This window comes from Haliotis asinina, chromosome 3 (assembly GCF_037392515.1).
Source record: "Haliotis asinina isolate JCU_RB_2024 chromosome 3, JCU_Hal_asi_v2, whole genome shotgun sequence".
NCBI lineage: Eukaryota > Metazoa > Mollusca > Gastropoda > Lepetellida > Haliotidae > Haliotis > Haliotis asinina.
The window spans coordinates 86377099-86396887 of NC_090282.1; the positions used below are offsets into that span (position 1 = coordinate 86377099).

A 19789-nucleotide genomic window follows, 5' to 3' on the forward strand; every position below is an offset into this window, starting at 1 on the left:
GAGGTTTTGGGGAGTTCATAGTCTCCGCAAAGTTCTAGTTTTAGGTGCAACGCTTTGAGCTTTATTGAGCTTTAGGCGCAAAGAAAGAATATACAGAGTGAGTGAGTTTAGTTTTACGCACTCAGCAATATCATAGCTATATGTAAACAATTGTGTCTGCGCCAGACAGTCCAGTGATCAACAGCATGAGCATTGATCTGCGCATTTGGTAGGGATGTAATGTGTCAAACAAATCAACAAGCCTGACCACCCGATCACGTTAGTCGCCTCTTGCGACAATCCAACTCGCCTTTTGTCGGTTGTTGAAGACTTATACATATCCTACCCTAGAACTTCACGGGTCGAAAATATAGAAAAAAACCAACGTTTACGTTTCGTGTTACACAGCATACTAAGCGTATTGTTTGTATAATTTAGGCAATGCAAGTATGTAATGAAATTCGAAAATCATCCGTAAAATAACTGGAATATTATTAGACAAGTCCTGCCTCGATCATTTCATGTCATTTATCCGTTATATTTGAATAGACCTATTGTAAATACCTTTAGTATATGTGTTCACAGATTTCTTTTGCCTCACGGTAAGAACACTTTAATGGCGATAGGGAAGTACAACCCTTATTGATACAGATCAACACATAACATCTGTATACATATCACGGTTTCAATCAGTCAACAAACGTTGGTTTCCCAGAAAATGCCCCCATAGATAATAGGTAAGTCAGCTGTTCCAGTTACTTATACACACCTGTATCTCCTCCGCACCTGTAATCAATACCTGCATCTTTACGTGTTCGTGCTGCCGGTATTGAGGAGCATACAGACAAAGACCGACACCAGTTACATTTTGGATACAATCGCCTTTCTAACACGTGAAAAACGTTTGCACGAAATCCTGTTTACACTGTAAAAGGATACTGGCAAATACCCCTACATGTGGAGGACATATTTCTGTCGATATTCTGTAGATGATGATGGTGAACAAGTAAAGAGATATTTCCTGGTAGCTTGATAGGCCGCTTAACACCGCCATACATAGATGGCGCTCCGAGCAGGATGACAAGTGAAGACTGTTCCTGGCCAAGTAAAACATTATATTCAAGAAGTCTTTGAGCCACGGAGATGTTTATGTATATTTCCGGGGATACGGGAGGCACGGGGGGAATATTTGGACACTAAAAATGGATTGACCTGAAAGGTTTTCAATGGATGAAAGAGGAGAGGGGATTGCGAATCTTTTATTGGCAACGCTGGAAAGGAGAAAACTTTTCATTACCGTTTTTTTCAATTTGATTCATGAAATGAGTACAATGTGGTGTTCACTGACAGCCATATTTTGAGTTCCAAGCAAATGTGATAAAAATAACCACGTGCATCCCTGGCGGATCGGCCTGTGTTTTTTATTCATCCCCTGAGGATGGCGTGCGTTGAGTCTGAATTTCAGATTATCCCCATCAAACTACAGAAAATGTCCAAAAACACCAACTCATAACTTGTGCAAGTTAAGACTACTTCGGCAATACATGCCGAGATTGTGGGCGATAAGCGAGTAAGCAGGACGTGCCTGATGCCGGTCCATAACATCGCTGGTTTATCGCCCTGCTGTCAGTCAGCTCCGTCAAGTTTATACCCTAGGATTTCTACAATCAGCGAGGATAACACGGAAATATAGATGTCTGGAAGTAAGTATGGCAAGGTTATACTCCTGGTGTGTTTTGTAAGTCAGTAATCAGGTGTATGTGTGTAAATCATGTACACTGTGATAGCTTCACTGGGGATCTTCCATCTTTAGGAAGTTTGGTCACGAATTGTACCTGTGTGTCTGTATGTTTGTCTGCTCATCAATAATGGCAAACATCATTTTAGTAAAGTGTCTATGTATCTTCAGCAGCACGTTCAAATGTCTCAGAGCAGTGGCCTACTTCCCATCTGTCTACAAATCTGTCTATCTGTGTATAAGACAGGACTTACACATATTTTCCAAGAGCGGTATAAACCTGTTTATCAATCCATCTATAACAGGACTTACATATGTCTTCCAAGAGCAGCATAATCTGTCTATATGTGTATCTAAATGTATGTTAATCTATCTGTGTATCTAACTATATGTTAATCTGTCTATCTGTGTACCTAACTATATGTTAATCTATTTGTGTATCTAACTATATGTTACTCTGTCTTTCTGTGTATCTAACTATATGTTACTCTGTCTATCTGTGTACCTGACTATATGTTAATCTATTTGTGTATCTAACTATATGTTAATCTGTCTATCTGTGTACCTAACTATGTGTTAATCTATGTGTATCTAACTATATGTTACTCTGTCTATTTGTGTATCTAACTATATGTTACTCTGTCTTTCTGTGTATCTAACTATACGTTAAAATATTTGTGTATCTAACTATATGTTAATCTGTCTATCTTAGTAACTAACTATATGTTACTCTGTCTATCTGTGCATCTAACTATACGTTACTCTGTCTACCTGTGTACCTAACTATATGTTAATCTATTTGTGTATCTATCTATATGTTGATCTATCTGTGTATCTAACTATATATTACTCTGTCTATCTGTGTATCTAACTATATGTTAATCTGTCTATTTGTGTATCTAACTATATGTTACTCTATCTGTGTATCTAACTATATGTTTCTCTATCTGTGTACCTAACTATATGTTAATCTATCTTTGTATCTAACTATATCTTACTCTGTCTATCTGTGTATCTAACTATATGCTACTCTGTTTATCTGTGTACCTAACTATATGTTACTCTATCTGTGTACCTAACTATATGTTACTCTATCTGTGTATCTAACTATATGTTAATCTATCTGTGTATCTAACTATATGTTAATCTGTCTATCTGTGTATCTAACTATATGTTACTCTGTCTATCTGTGTACCTAACTATATGTTAATCTATCTGTGTACCTAACTATATGTTACTCTGTCTCTGTATCTAACTATATGTTACTCTGTCTATCTGTGTACCTAACTATATGTTACTCTGTCTCTGTATCTAACTATATGTTACTCTGTCTATCTGTGTACCTAACTATGTGTTAATCTATCTGTGTATCTAACTATATGTTAATTTGCCTGGAATGAATACAACTACCTTTTTAAATGCATTTGCCTCCCCATCCATATATATATATATATATATATATATATATATATATATATATATATATATATATATATATATATATTCGTTATCCATCCACAAAAATACGTATATGTGTCTTCGAGCACCTACTTACCTACCTACCTACCTACCTACCTACCTACCTACCTATCTATCTATCTAACAGGACTTACATATATTTTTCAAGAGCAGTATAAACCTGTTTATCCATCCATCTACAACAGGACATACATATGTCTTCTAAGAGCAGCATAAACCTGTTTATCCATCCATCTATAACATGACTTACATGTATCTTCTAAGAGCAGTATAAACCTGTTTATCCATCCATCTATAACAATATGTACATGACTCTTCTGAGAGCAGAATCTATCTATCGAACCACCTATTTATTTATAACAGCTCGTAAATATTTCTCAGAGCTGTGTCTACCTATCTATAACTGTACAAACACATCACTCATGTGGTGCATTTCTATTCAGCTACCCCTCTGTTACAGAACGAGCAATCTCTCGTTAGGTTAGCACATATACACATATGTGTGTATTTGTGTGTACGTGCATATATATTCTTAAAACAGTATCTATGTATCCAGATATTTAATTACAGTGCTTAAATATCTCTTTATAGAGCAGCTTCTGTGTACAACTGTACGTACATATCTCGTTTTAAAGCAGTATGTACTTATCACCCATCTATCATAGCACGTACACATCTCTTCTTAGTGCAGTATCTATCTATCTATCTATCTATCTATCACAGTACGTACACATCTGTCCTGAGACCACTATCCTGCTCTTTGTCGCTGTTCCTCTGATTGTCAGCCAGTTTGTTCTGTAAGTGCAACTGTGTACAATGTACATACGCATACATATGTGCTCGTTTAAGTGCCTCTATCCCAATTCCTTTCTGTATACCAGCGCCAGGAAATAACCACGAACAACATGTGATTAACAATTCATCACAAATTTAGGATACATGTTAATTCATGCATACCGTGACGTTTCTGTCACACAAGGCACTGTAATGCTAATTGCAAGTGTAAACCAATATTTTACAGAGTTACTCCCCCTACATTTCTACTCCCGTTCTCACCAAAGTGCGGATCTCATCCACTCTCGATAGCAGAGAAACTACACCAGCTGAGAGACGAGTGAAAGCGCCTCTCTTGTAGCTCCAGCATCGCAACAATCGCCAGCCTCCACTGCAAACCAAGCGACGAGGGACGCGGGAAGTTTGCACACAAGAAATAGATATTCCAAACTTGTCAGCCCCGTAATGAACCGGTAACAGCTGCGAAGACGGCGGTATGGGGCGGGCTATAGTAGTTGTTTATCCTTCACAATGAAAGGGAGCGAGAGACGCTAAACAGATATTGGCTTATATTGGTGTATCCCCACGCTTGACCTGAGGAAAAAAGGAGGCGGTCTTTCTTCGAGTTTTGTGTGTGTCCTGTGTGAGATGTGAGGAGAGCGAGAATTGGAAGGGAGTAGCACAGGTTGTCAGCTGACGCCTGGAGTCACTGTGTGAGTGGCTCACCATTGTTCAGTTGATTGGTGGAGCCTGCCTGATGCATGTACAGCGAACGGTGGACTCGGTGTGCTAGACTCGGTGGAAAGGATATACACTACTGGACTTAACATCAACAGGTGGGTTATTACATCGTCTTTTGCCAACCCTCAGTATTCTGTCAGCATCTCTTACATCCGTTGTGTAGACTTTTCAGTACGTTCAAAGTTTAGTCTGGCAAGTTTCTCGCATGCTTTGCTCGAGATATGTGAAAACCATTAGCTGTAATTAAATATAGATATATTACGTTTTTGCCAGTACGACTCTACCAACTCAGTATGTTATGAAATTGTGATTTTGTGATTTTAAAAGGTTATCTTCTCTGGAACTGGTGCCTGAAACATATTCGCTTATCTTGGAATCTGTATGATATACTTTGATTACACACTTGCAGATAGTTCGTGTGAAGAGAGTGAAGGACGTATAAGTGTTCTATCTGTGACATCAATACCCCAAACGGGAGACTTCATGTATTGAATATACATAGCCTCTGACAACTTTATCAAGTCGATTTCAGCGAATGTCAAGCACATGTCAGAAGGTACACTTCACGCCGTGTGATTAATACCGGTATCTTCCCTATTCTTTGTTCGCTCGGCGGGGTATTTATCACAACAGATTTTACAAACCGGCGCACCCTTGACGCCGGCAACGGGACATATTTATGAGTTCTTTTCAAATATAGTTTCGCACAATGTAAACTTTGATACACATTCAGACACATTGATCGTGAATGTGTGTCTGTTCAATACTTCTTTAAGTCCCAGTTAGCCTCTGCTGTCAGTCACAAGCCAGTGCTGCAAGGTGGTAGCATGCATGAAGGCATGTGGCCGTGGGTACATACCGAGTGGGGTGGGCTGTCAACCTCACACTGGCAGCATTCACTCCCCACAGTTATTAGTAATAGGTATGCTGCCAGACCCCTCAACGTCGGTCATTTCCTTTCACTAAAAGATTCATTGACAGTGTTGACATTTGCAGATTCCCAGGAAGCGATTCCATTCAATTTATGCTTCCTTGAGGTTAAAAAGAAGCAGTTCAGAAGTTGTTGTTTTATATGTTTGGATTAAACATTCAAAGATTGGAAAATATTATGTAGTTGAGTTGGTAGCAATCATTGTCTGATGGGGCTGTTAGGGTGTTTGTATGTGTGGTGGATGTTCCTTTTGGACGAAATAAATAGAATGATACCATCAGTTATTCAGTATTTGAGTCGGCACAATATATTGTGCTATCTACTGCTGTTACGTTTACATTTCCACCGTCTTTGAGGCGAAGGTTACAATTCTATTAGAAAAATGGGCGACATTCGCAGTAGCTTCTTTTCAGACACCACGAAACACGCCATGTAAAGTTCAAAATTATTGATTGATTGCATTTTGGCGGATTAACATTTGGCCATGTTATGAAGACAGGAGAGTACTCGAATTATTTCATTTGTACATGAAAAACTACAACAGCAATGCGTCATAGTGTACTTGACGGTTTTCTGGGGCGAACGAGGAAACAGTATTTGAAACTTTATTTTGTAATATCAAGATGTGGTCAGGCAGATGGGTCTACTGTGAGAACACAGATGGGACCGTTGTGCCAAATAAAACAAAATTGGCCTCCACATAGGTTATCCAAGTGGTCAGTTTGTAATTAACGTAGCGGCGGATGAGATAATGACATCAGAATTTTCTGTAATATCTCTGAACTGATCTCTAGGGATAGTCGGACAGTCGAACGGGAGTCCAATATCTCCACATTAATGAGATTCCGGAATACAGTAAACCTAACTCAAATGTCAAAGCGTTCTTCTTTAATGTACACTGATCCTGGCCCTGGGTGGACGACGGGTACTTTGTACATGGAATTGTTATTGAAGAACCCTATACAGGGTATTCACTCGATGCTGATAACATAGGATAGCAGGATTTAGCGGCTACCTAGCCGAAGTCACAATGTTGATGAATTTGTCTGCAGTTGCCAGCATCTGCCACTGCCCTTTGTGATATACTACGGATACTGAAGAAAAAAGTGAAAGGTTAATTGTTTTGTATTGAGGTGTCTTGACGCAGGCAAATATATGTACGGCAGAAGACTATGATTGATGAAATCTAACGGTGTAACTATCGGTCATCCGTATAAGAGACATTACGAAAGTAGTAATGAGAAAAAATAATCGAACAAGAGCTATTTTTGTTACTAATATCTATTACACCAAGTCCGACAAGCCATCTGCAGCATTGTCACTGATAGTGAATGCTATCTGGAATAAGTCTAGGTCTCAAAGCACCCATTGCATCCCAATAACCGAGGCAGTAATACATGGTGTTATCACCCAACAAATATCTGTGTTGTTAAAAAGGCGGCTCAACATACGGCATGTCTGCATCTACAACCAGCTGAATCTTGGCTCTTAACTCAGGCGTACTCTGGCAGTACATGATAAAATGAAGTTTGAAAGTGTGCTTGCGTGGTGTCGCTAATAGCTGAGAACACGTTGCACATTTACAAATACGTCCAGGGCGCCACCGAGGCATCGTCTTCATGTCCAGTCACTAACTCCTGCAGCCATGCTATCTTGTCGATGACTGATGATTTTTAATCGTCAGATAGTCTCGGTAAATAGAATATTTTCCGCACGTTTTTTATTTAATGTTTATTCTTTGCAAACGGGATAATTTCCTCTTCAGATTCCATTCAGACTTTTCCCCAGAAGTGATATTGATTTATTACCTTATAAGCTGAGTGATACTAGTAATATAATTGAATTTGTGAAAGTGTTAAAAACAATTTACTGCGAGATGACGTCTCGTAAATTCTGTTCACTAAAGCACTGATTTGCATTTTTTATTAAGATTTTGTAATATTGAAAGTTTCCATGATTTGAAAACTTGGCAAAGCTTTGGCGTAATACGATGATTGCTGTATAAGGTGATGTAGGCAGGACCATCGTTTAACTCGCTGGTTGGCATTTCAATACTTTGTGAACATATCTAGGAAGTAGGATAGTTGCCCACAGATACGCCGCGCTCATTATGGCCTTTGGGTTTATGGACGACAAGACAAGAACTAGTAAAGCCGTCTCTGAATATTTCCGGACAAGCTTAAGATAATGCTGCTGTCCGTGGAAGGCAAGTTGTGGTATCAGGCCGTAAACTGCTGCAGCTCGACCCAGGAATCACAGCCCAACCACGTTGCCATTAATCTTTTGTTTTTATTTAACCAAGCGTCTGTGTGTCTGCAGTCAAATGTACTTGATAGATTTATCAATATGTTGGATGGAACCATGATTTGTTTCGTCTGCAGGAATAATTCGTCTCCTAAACTCCATAAAACTTTCCAGTGCAGACAGTCTGTTGAATATAGTCTACAGACATCGAACTTCCCCATGTCCCTTTGCAAGCTACAGAAAGTGTGTAACAGAGTGCCGTCATTTTAAGTCCCATGGGTCTTTCGAAGTTACTCATCTAGCCGGAGGTATATCTACAGTCAATCCTCCTCATCCTCATGGCCAGTGCTCCCTACCAAATGCACCTAGTCCTGGGAAAGCCGAGTATATCTACTGTCACATCTCCTATCCTAAGTCTTTCATGCAGACCCTGAAACAAATGCATCTAAGAAAGCCCATTCAAACCCACAGAGGGAATGGTTGGGGTAGGGGTTGGGTGTTTTCAGGGGGTTAAGACCCTCACCTCCACGCCCCCCGAACATATCTATATACCTGTCAGAATATGTCCAGTGGTCCCACCCACATCCACCTAGATTCTAGCCCGGGGAAGCTTTGTGTAGTCTCTGTCTTACTTCCCACCCATAAACTTCCATGGCGTCAGGAGAAGTTTCAACCACCAGGAATGTTCGTCCATCCCTAACACAAGATATGCCCTCTGGAACCAAATGAACCCTAGCGCATAATCTCACAGCCATGGCTGTGAAGAGGAAATATCAGATTACATCTGATGGGATAATATGACTCTAAACCTCAGATGTAGTTCGGCGTTAATACCCAATATGTTGTGTCACAATTATCACTTGAAAAACGTTTAAAACGTCATACACAGATGGTAATGGATCTCGAAAGCAGTATATATCTTACTAATGGTATTTGTCCTTTACTATTTAGCTAAGCTGATGTGAATCCTGATAACAGTGTTCTGTCGTTCTCAAGTGCCATATTAATTCAGGTAGGGTGAAGACATCTTGGACTATAGAAGTAGCCTCGAGGATTTATGGAAATGTCCGCTGATAAATGCATCCCTATACCCAGTTATTTCGTGCTAAGCTTCAGAGGAATCGGTCAGGGATACGGTCTGTGGTGTTAGTGTGTCCTGAATGCTACACATACGCTAACAAGACCCAACGATGACCTGCATGATGATGATGACGACGACGGCGACGACGACGATGATGATCGTGACGATGGAGCCTCCATGAACGGCTCCCAGTGCCACTGAACAGACGCCTCCCCGAAAAGGGTGAATACCTCTTGATGAAGAGCAATAGGAGTCCCGTGCAATACTTCTCGGTTTGGTACGCATGCGTTCTTATTTTTACAGTCAAAACCCAATATCAGACCTACTGATAGACAGGCATGTCCGATAAAGAACAGACCTTCTCACGAATTTGAACTGTACCAAAACGTGGATTCCGAATGAAAACGTGATCAAAATGACGCCCGCATTATCAGACATGTTGAGATTCAATCGGTTCTTTCCAACATCGACGCCAAAATTCTCCTGCTCCTTTGATGGCTAGGTTTTGTTCCTGTAATGTAACATTTTGTTATGCTGTTATGTGCGTAGCAAGGACTAGGAAGACGTACTTTACGGTCACAGTTGGAGACCAATATTCCCTACTTACTGCCATTTATTGAATCGATGGTGTAAGAGATATCATCTCAAGATATCATCACAGGGTTGTTAGACGCGAATCATTAAGTACCGTCAACACAACGTTCCGAATGCTTGTCGTCGATAATTCCATTATGTTTGGCAAGATAGTTGAGTAATCAATATTAGTATACGTCTGTAAATCAGTTATACAGCTCGTAAATCCTACATATGAATGATGTAATTCAGTTATTGTATAAACCCGATGCATGCATTTCTCTCTCACTCTCTCTCTCTCTCTCTCTACACACACACACACACACACACACACACACACACACATACACATACATCTGTTGTTTGTGTTTTTGTAATTTACCCATATTTTGCTACAGTGTCCCTGTGTCTGGATCTCTGTTTATTTTAGAGATCTCAAATGTTTAAATTCTGTATAAAAAAGAACACTGAGGCGCAGTTTTCTTTACGTCCATTAAAAAAAACTATGTCCCCAGATAATATCATCTAAATCATGTTCAGAATGGTATTGCTTGCATTCTCCTCATAATCAAATCAAGATTTGATTGCTTGATTCAGATTTAGACAGGAGCTGTTTTTATAAGCCACCCCCACCTCCTCCTCCCCAGTAACAGCTGGTACTGCTGTATATTTGGAGCTAAACACCGTTCAGCATTTACCTTAAACTCTTGGCATCATGAATGACTAGTAAAAACATTAAAATCAGTTATGTCCTGATGATGACGGCAACAGGAAAAGAATGAGTAGTGTCTCCAAAACAAGCTCTTTCAGTAAACATGAAGAGGGGGAGTCACTTTAGCACGCGATTGTAATTGTAAATTGCTTTTTTTATACACGTTAATAAATAAGTTTGAATTTAGCGGACTCCTACACACCTCTACAAAACTCTTCCTTGCATATTTTGTTCCATGACGGTTGTGATGTATTTATTGCTGATTTTGCGTTTTTTTGCTGGTACCATGATAAGAAGTCAGATAAAATGAGGATCGTGAGGCTGGTGCATAGCAAACCAATTTGTGTGAGACTGACAGATATTATGTAGGCAAATAAGACCTACAAGCAGCTACATGTGAGGCTCGCTACTTTTGATAATCCCTCGTATTTATTTCAACTAGCCGACAATCTTTAAATGAAGCTACTGTTTTATAAATATTTTTGTTTATTTCAATCACCGCATCTTAGGTTTTGGAAAATAACGTCCTTAATAGGAAATTTCATTAATGGTAGGAGGCATGTGTGGCCGGTCCAGTGGGGTACGTCGTGGTTTTCATCGGTACGTCTCGGATCGGTCACTGCTAAACTGGTTACCATCTACCAATAGAATTAACAAGTCTTGTGCCATGATGAACCCGAACAACTTATATAACGGCATCATATCACCCCCAGCCCACGTCAGGATTAGCGTCATATATAAACGCTACAATGAGATGATTTATTTTTCACCATTGCAGATCGATAGAAATAAGGTAATATATACTACAGGAAAAATCATTGTTTTCTTACTTAGATTTACTGAATCTGAATCCCTCCTCCAGCATTTGACTTGTGGTGAGTATGTCTGCGATTGGGAACACCCGGTGCTGTGGCGGTCTGGATCTGGAATGATTAAGTCCTCCCCTTGAAATCTGTTCAATACTGAAGTTTCAGATATAAGTGTGCTATTAATAATAATGTCCACTGAAATATTGTGTTACCTTGAACATCTCTCTCTCTCTCTCTCTCTCTCTCTCTCTCTCTCTCTATATATATATATATATATATATATATATAATATGCCATCTTGCCTTATCTGCATACACACAACATCTACAATGAACCGCCTGCACACAGGGGATAACGTGCAATATAATTTATGAAGGCTTAAACCTCATTCTGAAACTCTCAGATAAGCAGTCTGTGTCCTCTCCTTCCTAAGTGTTGCCATTAATCCCATGACCTTCTCAAAAATGTTGGAGAGGTGTATATAGTTATGTTCTGTGTCCCAAACATGCAGACCTCCACTTCCCTCTACTGCTTGGCGATTTGTAGCATGTGTCATTTGCCATCCACAATTACAGTATCCAGGAGATTTGTCACGAAAATGACGAAAACACAGTGACGTGAAGAGGATTCGCAGCACCGATGACGGATTGGTATTTTAAGTCTTGACATTCCAATTTCCGACCTGCACCTCCAACCACGAAGACAGCCAGGATGACCCTCTGTGGCATTGCCGCCGTGACTGATTGTTCAATTGTGTCTTGAGTGTAAAGTTGTCGTTGAAGGTGACTCAGTAACATTTTATTGTACAGTGACGTACACAAATGTCATTTTGGCTGTGTTTGCATGCGACTTGTAATGTATTCATTGAAACGAATTAGGAAACGATGCTCAAAACACGAGTTGAGTTACGCAACGACTGCGGCTAAATGTGACAAGAAGTCCAGAATTTGCAACTGTCGAGTCTCATGAGCAAGTCACCAAGACACAGGTGTAATCTTAGTTGTGAATATCGCGTGTAGCAAGGTCATAGATGTCTTCTTATAACACCCCCTTGGCGCAGCAGATAGTGTACATCACCTGCTGTCATACAGTGTGCACACACTGTAGGTACACGCTCAAACATAAGGGCGAGTACAGGTCGTCTTCATTTGCCCGCAGGTCTACAGATATACTGACATCAAGTATGTCACACATTACCGTTAACGAGGGGAAGAAACAGATGACGGTAAAGAGCAGAGATAGACACCCTACACCCAGTCATTGTGTTCCCAACAGCGATACCATACAGCGCCATTGTGAGTCAAACGGTCCTTTTAACGGATAGATACACGTGATATGTTTTTCGAGCAGTGTTTCCTTATGGCATATTTTAAAGCCCAATTTTAAGAAATTATTACATCAATGAACACTGTATTACTATCTGTGGAATTATATTACAGTGCGTATCGTGCTTGTTGTATGTTGTGTGTGTTTGTTGTTAAACGTCGCAATAAGCAAGATATGGCCTCAGCCTGTAAATAATCGATTCTGGACCGGACAATCAAATCAAGTGATCAACACCATGAGCATCGATCTACACAACTAGCTATAGAATACAATGACATGTGTTATCTAGTCATTTAGCCTGACCACCCTCTGTTAGTCGCCTCTTACTCTTGCAACAAGCAGGGGTTGCTGAAGATCAATTCTTATCTCGATTAGCACGTGCCTTGTTAATCGCGATTTGTCGTTGTCATTACTCCTATTGATCTGTGTACAGCAAGAAGCGGGTAATATCGTGATATAATAAACTGTAAATTGTGTTTCAAACCGAACGTTTAACCGGAATTCATATAATTATCGAACCACAACTCCATGAGATTACAATGCGTTTAGGTCATATTCGAACTGTAAATATCAGAATGATCACTCAATTACGGCATGAATAATCATGCAGCAGTCATGTCGCTCACAGATGCAGCGGCCAGTTAACGTAAAGTGTTTTACATTTTATAACCTCTATATCAACGTCTGTGTCTTCTGATAACTACAGACGAAGTTAGTCGAGAGGCAAATGTTACGTTGGTGGTAACATTTTGCCCACCTTCCACAGCAATGTGGGCAATGCGCGATCTTGGCCACGGTGGCGGTAATGAGACTCGCTGGTTCACGCTCCGCGCGGGCTATTGATAAGAACATATTTTGACACACTAAGCATTGTAGCTTGTAGACCTGCACGATTCTATTAGGGAGTGCTTGAAGCAATTTGTCCAACAATATGATGTTTTGTCGTGCATAGAAATGACATATTCCAGCGGCTGTTGTACACTCACACGTGTGGTGTGTTTCGGTTTGGAGAAAGAGCAATGGACTGAACTGAATATAAGACATAATGCCAAATATGAAGGATTAGAATTTCTCATACAATGATGTCATTTGTTAGTGCACTTTGTATGAAAATTACATAGTTTTTGAATGTGAAAGGACATAATAGGCGTCACAGGTTTGAAAACATCAAATAATTTTGACAATCCATTTTCGCATGCGAAACGCGAATACACATCCGCTGATTAAGCACCAACTGAAACGTGATATTTATATCCATAAGATGTAAATGACAGAAGAGCTGTAGAATGCTTCTAAAGGCTGAGTGTTTGCATTCATGACATTTATAGAAAGTACTCATCTGTCGGGTGAACTTCTTTCTTCAGCATCGCGTGCGAGCAAAGAGAAAAGGAATTAATAATTCACAGAGACCGACAGTGTATTATTGCATAATCTCTGTTATTTGGCTTCGCGGGATGCATAACGTTCCGAGATGTGTTGGGTCGCATTCTGAAAAAGTCAGAACCGCATCAAAGAGGGTGATAATGGCTTGGTTAGCTGGAGAAGTTCACCACCTTTGAGCACGTAACTGCGAGGAAGGGTACACGCACGTTGAAGTAATTTTACCAACGCCTTCTGAACCTACAGCAATAGGGTTCACATAGCGACCCGGGAAACACAGCCTCAGTGGTCGAGACGCCGCCGTCTCAAGTTGATACATAGGTTTGTGGGTGGCTGTCGGACTTTGGGTATTAGTTTGAAGGAGGGGTAACATCTGAGCATCGCAGGAGAGACCTTCGTTACTAGGCGACAGCGGAGAGCGTGTGCTATGGGTAAAGACGTTAAAAACTCGGCAAACGTCACTACTGTCTCCGGTGTTTCGGTTCTGATGTACACCGAAACGTTTTCAGAAACATGTTGTGACGCCTAGAACAATTACCTTGATATTTGCATCAAATGGGTACCAGGCAGGGTAAAAGTAAGGATAAGCTTATAGGCAATTGCACATGGAGATGACCGGGGTTTCGATGTACGGTTAGAGGCAATCCCACTATTGAGTAGTGCAATTTTGCCTTTGTTTAGTAGGTAGGGATTGAATTCTACATTCAATTTTACATGTCGTTGTCACACTGCTGCGTTACAGGCAGAGAGATGGACAGATAGAGAAAGGTACACCTTCCTATCAGACTGACTATCAGAGAGGGAAGGAAAGGAATCGACTGTGATAGTCACACTCACTGTTACTCATTCTTGAACCTCATTCCAACACCTGTCGACATACATGTGGCGCTCACCGGTTGTGCCTTGCAGGAAAAGTGTTACGAAGTATTGGTGCGTGATTGTGTGGGTTTATATAGAGCTGCTGACACCTCAGTAAGTGGGGTACAAGTGTAATATTCATTGATGTAGGTCCGCTAAGGACTTGACGCCATCAACGTGTCAGTCCTCAGATCCCTGATGTAATTACCATCATGCTCCGACAAGCCTAAAACACACACAGATTAGTAATTAAGGCCCCGGCAGGAAATGATTTATTCAAGCAATGAAAAAAGACATACGCATATTAGAGTAGGAAGAACAGTATTCCAGAAACAACCACAAAAGTCCTGAAGCAGAAACTCCTCGGGGTTCTCTGCCTGTAGACCATTCTTTGCTCCTACCAGCGTCTACATAACACTGTTGTATAGCGGAGGTTGTGCAGCAATGGTAGATTGTCCATCAAGTCATGGGAAGGTACCAGGGGGATTGTAGACACGTGAACGTTGCATGTACTTTAAGAATACCTCTGTAGTTATCACATCACCGTAACAATCGATGTGCAGGAAATGGCGTTAGTTTTATCCTCATAAGAAAAAATACTTTCTCTGTGTGTCGCGCCATTGGACAGCAACCTTCTTGAACCTGAACTGATAACCGAGAGTAGTTTCAGGGTGTAAACTAGAAGGTTTTATGTTTCTGAGGCACCATTAAACAGTGATGACTCGTTTCCTCTTTTGATCTCATGCCAGCCTTATTAAACTCTATGGTAGCTTGGAGACATGCGTTTATTGTTTATATACAAACGTGAAAAGACAAATCCCGGATCCTGCAACGAGCCCCACCTGCATAACAATTCCATTTATGTGGTCGAATGTAATTTTGATGCATTGAAAACTACCCTCCTTTGATGGAGATGTGGATTGCTGGCTTCCACAGCTCCATCTTCACCGACTTTGGTCTTTGGACGCACACACAGAGATGACAAGTTCAACATCCTGTCTCAAACTTTGGGCTCATTATGACGCTGATATTGCCTTCCGCCCATACTGGACAGGTAGACGTGTCAGCATGGTGACCATATCTAGGAACATTGTAATGAATAATGCATTACTGCTTATCGATATAATAGATGGCTTGCTTTAATGGAATATGATATAATGGAAGTGTAAGCTAATCACTACAATATCGCGCGATTCTGGGTGTCTCGAAACAAGCTATTCGCCCCTCCTTTCTCAAGGTAAAACCGCTTACTTATCACTCTTCTATGTCGAGGTGAAAACCACACATTTGTCACCCTTCTATCTCTAGATACATCACACACTTATCACTCCTTCATCTCGAGGTAAAACCACATATTTTCACCCCTTTTATTACAAGGTAAAATACACACATTTACCACTCCTCTATCTCGACGTAAAACTGGATACTAGTCAATCTTCTATCTCGACATAAAACCACACATTTGTCAATCTTCTATTTCGAGATAAAACCAAACATTTATCACGCTTCTACCTCGAGGTCAAACCACATACCTATCACACCTTTATCTCGCGCTAAAACCACACATTTATCACCCTTTGCTGTCGTGGTAAAAACACACGTTCATCACTCCTCTATTTCGAAGTAAACGCCACACACTTATCACGCTTCTATCTGGAGGTAAACCGCACACTTATCACTCCTCTATCTGGAGGTAAACCACACACTTATCACTCCTCTATCTGGAGGTAAACCACACACTTATCACTCCTCTATCTGGAGGTAAACCACACACTTATCACTCCTCTATCTGGAGGTAAACCACACACTTATCACTCCTCTATCTGGAGGTAAACCACACACTTATCACTCCTCTATCTGGAGGTAAACCACACACTTATCACTCCTCTATGTCGAGTTAAAACCATCTCCATCTCGCCGCACCTTGCTGAATACACTTGTGTGATCACCTCCATCCGGAACATATCAAATGCATAAGTCAACGCTTTCGACCTATAATTAGGAGTTATCACCTCACTTGATGTGACACCATTCCATCGCTTTGTATAATTAAATGAGCTAAAACAGACCTGCAATGTCAGAAGTGCACAGCAGTTGACAGAAATAGTTCAAGTTTATGACATGGCGTTGAACGGTGTTAGTCACTGGAGATATATAAATCTCCCGTTATTGCACCAACACTACAGGCGTGGCTGTAAATTGGGTTTAGTGCAATTCAATACTTACACTACACCGTGGACTTATACATAGAAAGTATAATGTGATATATGCCCTGCCACCAGGTGCTGTGGTAATTCAGTTACGCTTCTCTATTGTGTAACGGAAACCAACGCAATGAATGCTTGGTAATTCCCTGCCTTTGTTCTTTTAGTGATGGTGATGAATGACTGCATAAAGTGTAACTCACGGATGAATTTCCTCAAAACTAATATTAGATTAGAGCAAATCAATACCCTTTTAGCCCGAGTGTCTGAATTTGTTTAATACGCCATACTTCTGTTTCCTGTTCCATTGACCAACTGTTGACATATGCACATTATATGCAAATAGATTCCATTTTGTCAACGTAAATTATTTTCCATTAACCATTTTTTGTAATGAAATATCTTTTTTTTCCATGACATGGTAGTAAATCATAACGGTTGCAATGTGTTCTGACGGTTCGTCTTATTAGTTGCGGAACTTAATGGCATTTGCTATAGACTTGCAATAACAACAGTCGTCTGTTGAACAATAAAACAATAGGGCAAATTGAACACAATTGTGTTTAGGACTCAGGGACGATATTGTGTTATCCATTTTGTAGTGCAGGTAAGTAAATAAATATCATAGCCAGCAGTCTGTACGTGCTCAGTATTCTGCTAGCAAATATCACCTCTCCCATGGCCTACTGGTATTTGTACTGTAGTCCAGACATATGTGAGAAGTAGTTGTGCTACAGACATTATCTGTGTCGTCATCTTTGCCAACCCAGGAGCGGGCAGGTGTTTCAGTTGAATAGCTGATATAACCCCTTCTCCTCGTCAGCAGTGTGATACAACATGAATAGTCAGAAGATGTATCTTAGGTAACTGCTGTGCTGTCACTGTTGTTGACGCTGGTGATAACTTGTTTGTATTCCTGGAACGTTTGATTTACTGGTACCATTTTGGCTGCTTGCCCCATAACCACCCCTGAGTATTGCCAATTTCTAAAAGGAAAAGTGTTCTGTTGGACCCTTTGATCGTAATTTCAAAGGGTAATTGTAAAGTTCAGAAAAGTGAAGCCATGTAGTTGAATAATTTAATGGAACTCTCCATGCTCACATTTGTCCTCTTCGGCGATATTACACTCCACAGAGGTACCCGGTACCCGGTACCATCAGATCCAGCAGGTGAATGTATTCATGCTGGATATGGACAACAACACATGACGAATATCTTCATCCAGACACAGTGGGACACAGGAGAAAGGCATGAAGGTCTTTCATCTCATCCGTCAGTAAACATTCAAAATGTGTTTGTATATAAATGAAAACATGATCTGAGGGAAAGGGAGGAAAAGAGACACTTGATTTATTTTTGATGGAAACTTTGCTTCCACATTCCACGAGAAGCCACTGTTGCTTAGCATCACATGCATCTGCAAGATCTCGCAGCTACAGGTTTTAACATTTTCTGTTGATCTTCTGCAACCCTGTGCACATGGCGTTACCCTGCATCGCGTACTGGATAGGGTATGTTTCAGTCATGGCAGAGTCGGCATACACATTTTACACTGATGTGGAGGCTTCCACCAGGATTTAGCCGGGTTTTCAGAGTGTGATAATTTGTCATCAATGCCGTGTAATTATTTCGGGCTTGTCGACTTTGGCCGCCAGTATAGTCGGTCCTGGGAGAAATGAATTTAGTTTCGTGTAAGTAAGTTCATATTATTGCTGCAAGAGTGACCGCTCTATCTGAATCGAAAAGACGTCAGGAACACCAAAAAGTACACGGTTCTGTTCAAAACTAGGTCAAATAGGTGTTAGAATCGATGTTCTGCAATCAGTATTTTTTGAAAGAAGCGACTAGTGGGATTGGATGGCACATGCCATTGCATTCCATTTACGTAGATCGGTCTTCATTATGTCAGTCACTGGACTGTTTGATCCAGCCTGGACTATTTGTAGACAAACCTCAACAATAGCTGGAATATTGATGAACAATAACATAAGCACTTATTTTGTACCAGACTCCATTCACGAGGTAAATGCTCATAGCGCTAACAGTCAAAGCAGGCATATGATTACCATGGATAACCCAATCTACCTGTTAGGAGCTAGAAGGTTATAGTCACATGACGTATGCCACCTGGTACCCATTTTCTGCTGGGTGAACAGAGGCAATTTGAACATACTCACTTGTCCAAGGTGAGACTACATTTGTCACATGTGCTTCGTTGTGGGGCAGGACTGCAGTCCTAGAACACGATCGCCCACCCAAGGACTGTCCGAGCAACTTATGCTGACCTGTGACCTCAGCTTCATGCCCAGGACCAAACACCACCACACATGAAAACTGACCGCTTATGGTGTTTTTGTATGTGTTTTACTACTTTACTCCAATAATAGGGGTTGGTGAATGAGGTTGCCGTCATCCACTCAGGAATGGACACCATAGCTTGGCCACAGCTGGAAATGGCAAGATAAGAAAGTTAAGCCTGCTGAAAATTTTAGTTTGGTTTCCTGAACAATATTACAACACTTATAAAGCGAAATGTTGTTGTTGCTGTCGCACAGGCCACAACAGTACTGCATCTTTCTTCATTGACGCAGATCTCAGCAATATTCAAGACAAACGACATCCGTCTGTAAATATTCAAGACAGTGTAGTGATGGACCTCACGATTATTGATCTGTGGATTTGGGATAAGATGACACCCATCAATGAAATCAGCAAGACTGACCATCGGATCCTGCCTCTCGTCTTTCACGTCTGTTTGTTAGTTGTCTGACGTCGCACCCAGCAATACTCGGAAATCAATATGTAATCGAGTCTGGACCACATAATCCAGTGACTGACATTACGAACATCGATTTGCTCAATTAGTATACAATAACATTCATCAACAATGCCACCAAGTCTGATCTGTAAATCTGGTTAGTCGCCTTTCGAGAAAGGTATGAGTTCCTGAAGACCAGACT

The 19789-nt window shown here is 40.7% G+C and overlaps 1 protein-coding gene across 1 annotated transcript in view; it reads left to right on the forward strand.

The window, feature by feature from the left end:
• Window positions 1–4445: 4445 nt before the first annotated feature.
• LOC137278676 (zwei Ig domain protein zig-8-like) overlaps window positions 4446–19789 on the forward strand; it is a 109923-nt gene continuing 94579 nt past the window's right edge. The window contains exon 1 of the mRNA XM_067811182.1: window positions 4446–4806. The gene's annotated coding sequence lies outside the window, so the exon portion shown is untranslated. The remainder of the gene's footprint in view (window positions 4807–19789) is intronic.